Consider the following 5,032-nt stretch of genomic DNA (forward strand, 5'->3'; position numbering starts at 1 on the left):
AACCTTGAGCAAGTTGCTTAACTCCAGTTGCTTAGGGGTGGCCAGGTGGCTCAGTGAGTAAGAGCACTGGCCCCAGTGTCGGGATGACCTTGGGATCAAATCTGGGCTCTGATACTTAGCACCACACCCAGAAATAACTGGCCATGTAGCCTTGAACAAGTTACTTAACCCCAATTGCTTAAAAAAAAAGCATTCTTCTCCTCATTGGCTTTTTGGGCCTTTTTTGCCATTTGAGTTAGTCTATTTGTTAAGGTGTTATTTTCTTCAATGTATTTTTGGGTCTCCTTTAGCAGGAGACTTGCTTTTCATGATTTTCTTGCATCATTCTCATTTCTCTTCCCAATTTTTCCTCCACTTCTCTTACTTGATTTTCAAAATCCTTCTTGAGCTCCTCCATGGCCTATAACCAATTCATATTTTTCTTTTTTTTTTAAACCACAGGGAATTTCTTTAATTGTGGGCTTCTTTAAAGTTACAAAGCATTTCTGAGGCATGTTTAATAATGAGGGAATCTTAAGCAGTGATATTAAAGTTATGGTATGGTGGAGCTAGAGATACATTCCTTCAGATTATGTTTCCAAGTTATCATATGGACTTAATGGCCAGATGGTACTAATACTCCAACTACGGCACTTAGTAGTAAGAACTCTGCATCCGGAGCGAAGGAAAGATGTCCATAGTGTACTCAATAGTCTTAGTACCAGAGGTAGAGAGGGAAATGCCAATGTCATTATGTTGGGATGTCTCTACAGTTTGCCACATCTTGGCTTAAGTCAGCATGGTAAGAAGCAGCTAAAAACTCAGTACCATTAGCCATTGTGGATCCACATAAGCCTACTTTGAGTGGAAGTATGCCTGAGCTCAACATGCTGCTACAAGTGGTAAAAAAAAAAAACAAAGCCAATGCCCCAGAGACAACAGCTACCTGGTCTTTGGGAAGTCAACTTTAATAGCAGTGAAATTGCAGAAATGACACTGGCTCCTCTGCACTGAGGGCTTCTGAATGATCCAGGAAGTTTCTTTAGAGGCCTTTTCTCTGTGACATTCTTCTGATTACAAGTCTTTTATACAAAGAGCTGTATACAAAAGCAACAAAAAAGCAATCACAGTAGGCAAGAGCCTGAGATGCCTTCGTTAGGAGGTCTGAGCCAACGTCCCATCCAAGATCTGCTGAGTGATAGAAATGAATTCAGGAAAAGCACGGCTTCGGGAAATCCTGGATGAAGTCTTGGCCTTCCTCTAAACTCTTTGTCAGCTGAGGATGCAAGGGCACACAGCCTAAGAAGGGGACTTTTGCATGTCTGGCCAGTTCTTCTCCACCTCCCTTAGAGAAAAGATTAGTGCACTCTGAACAATGTGAACAGATGAAACCACTCATATTCTCCATAATTCCAATCACTTGCAACCCTGTCTTCTTGCAAAAGGTGACCTCTCTCCTGACATCACCCACAGATATTGCCTGGGGTGTAGTAACCAAAATAGCTCCCAGAGGCTTATAAGGGCAAATGGCTTCCAAAGCAGAAATGTGCTCATCAGAGGTCCCTGGTGGTGTATCCACAACGAGATAGTCCAGGTCACCCCAGGCCACATCAGAGACAAACTGTTTCATTAATGCATTTTTCTTGGGGCCTCTCCACATTGGGGCCTCATCTGATTTCTCCAGTAGGAAACCCTCTTGGTTCACAAACACAGGCACCCAGCCATTGTCACACTGGTTCACAGCTTTATCTTGTACTTTTAGCATTTGGGGGAATGTTGGGACTGCAGAGATCCACATCCAGAATCCCAACCTTCTTGCCAGAGTGCCGGAGGGGCAGGGCCAGTTCTGTAGAAATGATGCTTTTCCCTACCCCTCCTTTTCTAGAAAGGACCAAGATGATCTGTCTGATGCCAGTCAGATTTCCTGTCTCCTGTGCAGCCTCCAATCTGCCGGGTGCTGCCTCACGTCACAACTTCTGCCTCCATCTGTGTACACACCCAGTTCATATTTTTCTTGAAGACTTTTGATGCAGGAGTTCTGACTTTGCTGTCTTCCTCCCAATTCATGCCTTGATCCCTTTTGCCCCCCAAAAAGGATTCTATCTTCTGTTTGTGCTTCCATTGCTTGCTCATATTGGCAACCAATTACTTGACTTTTGAGGTCTTTGCCATGGTAGAATTCTGCTTCCAAAATGGAGAGAGCTAGTCCCAAATCTCTGGGGTTTTTGCAGCTGCCAGAGCTATTAAGGGGGTGCCCTCTCTACAGCTCCCACACACTCTGACTCACTAGTTACATACCCCAGGACCACCACCCAATGCTGCGATCCAGATCCAAGCAGGTCAAAAGAGCAAAAAGCAAAACCTCTTAATGGTTGCTTGGTCCTGCTACAATCTGCAAGCCAGGAGCTCCAGAAGCAGCCACACAGCAGCAGCTGCAGCCACTGTGCCTCCTTTACTTCTCGCTCTGGGGTAGCAGCCTGACCACGCTCCCCCTGTTTGAACAAAGTTCCACACTGACCTTTTACTTTGTCTTAGGCATTTGTGGATTGAGAAGTCTGGAAACTGCTACAGCTGCTGGTGATCCACTCTCCCGATGACCACTCCAGCCAGGGCTGGTTGGAGCCACCCTGGGGCTAAAACTGCAGCTCAGTCGGGAATGTGCTCAGCTCCCAGGGCACTGCGATGGACCCTTTCTGCCAGCCTGCTAGGCTTCCTTCAATGGGAGATTTGTTTCTCTCTGTCACTTTGTGGGTTCTGTAGCCCTAAAGTTTGTTTAGAGTCATCTTTTACATGTATTGGAGGAGGTGGAAGCCGGAGCCACACAGAAGTCCTGTTTCTACTCCACCATCTTGCCTCCACCCCCTGTATATTCATTTTAAAAATGAATTGGTACTGTTTCCTAGAGAATAAGGACACAAATTTTTACATATATTGAGATTCAGTTGGTCAACAAATATTTGTTATATGTTGACTATGTGCCAAGCATTGAGGAGACAAAGAAGGGTAAAAACAGCTCCTGCCCTCAAAGAACTCATATTCTAATAGGGGAGACAATATATAAGTAACTAGGTCCATACAAAATCTATACAGCTGAAGTGGGAGATAACCTCAGAAGGGAAGGTAATAGCAGCTGGGGGCACTAGGAAAGGTCTCTGTCAGAAGGTTTGATTTAGTCTCAGGCTTAAAAGAAGTCAAGGAAATTTGAAAGTGGAGGTGAAGGCCCAGAGCATTCCAAGAATGAGGAACACTTCGTGAACTTCAAAAGGGCCAGAGGATTTTGAATTTACCATCTTCCCATTGGTGTAGCATCCCCAGAACATCTAATGGCTGTGTCTGAATTGGGAGCTAAGAACAGTCAAGGGGCATAGATTCATGGCTCCACAAAGGAGGACAGCAAAGAAATTATACCTTGAATAAGTGGAACTCTTCTGTATCCCATTAATAGGAGAAAAGGACTTCCAGCAGCTATGCACTGTGAGTTTTCCTTTTGCCACATATGCTGCCTAAATTAGTCTAACCCCCTTAGATTCTGTATGTATGTGTGGGAAAGCATGTTGTAGACTTTGGGTGGTATATTTTATACCAACTGTTGTCACTGTACTACCTTAGTAAACACCCCTTTCTAAAATGCTACTCTGGATGTCTGTCTCAATTGATCCTTAGTTAATAATCTTAATGCACTATTTGTGGATTATAGTGGAAATAGAGAATCATCTCCCGACTCCTTAGGAATACTCCTAGCACCCTGAGGGGGAGATAGAGTCAAACTCTAAGTACCTGACATATCAGTGGGAGTGGAGTTAGCCTAAGAATCCTCAGCACGTATACAGGATATAGGTGTTATATTGCATATAGTGACTGGGTTCAGGCAGACATCACTACATGTCTGAAACCTCAAGAGACTTTTGTTCAACCTGTCTCTTTATATAAATAAACTCCAGCAAAATTCCCTGTGAAGAACAAGAAATAGAAGAATAATACATTTGTATTTTACAAGTGAAACCCATGACCCACAGCCTCCCAAGGATTCGGGACTCACAGATGAGGCTCAAAAGGTTAATATCTCTTCTGTTAGCTCATTGATCACACCTAGATTGATCCAAGAAAATCTCCAAGATAGTAGGTATAACTCATCCCTAAATGTAGGTGGTAGCATCCTCAAATCCTAAACAGGCATTAAACATAAAATATCTTTGTTGGGTATGGGACAAACTTTATTTTACCACACAGAAAATGTATGAGATGTTAAGGACTCAGAGAGGTCCATGAACAAAGCACTAAAATTCTCCCCGCCCCCACCCCTACCTTCCCTTCACCCTGAAAGTAAATGTCTGAACTTGGGCTTATTACTGGGGCAACCTTCTGTTATTCTGAGGCAAGTCTTAACACTGGTGACCTGTTCTCCCAGGATTTCGTCCATTCTCCCTAAGAACTTGTAGTTTACACTCCCCTGAGAAGTTAAACATGCATGTGTAAAGACATAGTTGAACAAGCATATTTCTTTACTGTGCCTTCACTATTCAAGTAAATCACTGGCTTTGTTTTCCAAATTGAACACTACACAGCAACCATGTGAACCATCTTTCTCCTACTGCAAGGAGTGCAATATGCTAAGCAATCATATGTCTCTAGAAGATCTAGGGCATGAACTCTGCAGCTCAGAAACTCCTGCACTTGGAGTCACCCAGAAGATGATACTCAGAGCTGATGCTGTCCTAGAAATCTCCTTTCTCTCATACAAGGCTAAATTCTGACATTATGCATTCCCTTGCCCCTGTTTAGGAGGTTGGAATTCAGAAACAGTAGCTTTGAACTCTCTTCTCAGGTCACGTAAAGAGATGTCTATCAATGCTAAATGCAACTGCTCTAAATACCAGTTGCTGCTTTGCTTGTAGGGATGGAAGGAGGAAAGTCATCTTGCTTTTTCCACTTGCTGTGCTTTGGGAGAAGGCACAAGAGAAAAAGCATGATTAATTGTCTCCACTTGTGAGAATACCAAAACTCCATGGGACATAACTCTTGTATAAATAAATGCAAATGTAGAGGTGGTAGA

General features: G+C 43.4%; 1 pseudogene; it reads right to left on the reverse strand.

The window, feature by feature from the left end:
* Positions 1-1,086: 1,086 nt before the first annotated feature.
* Positions 1,087-2,366, reverse strand: LOC138144379 (cytosolic Fe-S cluster assembly factor NUBP2 pseudogene; annotated as a pseudogene).
* Between the last annotated feature and the right edge of the window lie 2,666 nt (positions 2,367-5,032).

Source organism: Petaurus breviceps, unplaced genomic scaffold (genome assembly GCF_028583685.1).
Source record: "Petaurus breviceps papuanus isolate PSGF00001 unplaced genomic scaffold, PetGlider_PUasm1.0 90700, whole genome shotgun sequence".
Lineage (NCBI taxonomy): Eukaryota > Metazoa > Chordata > Mammalia > Diprotodontia > Petauridae > Petaurus > Petaurus breviceps.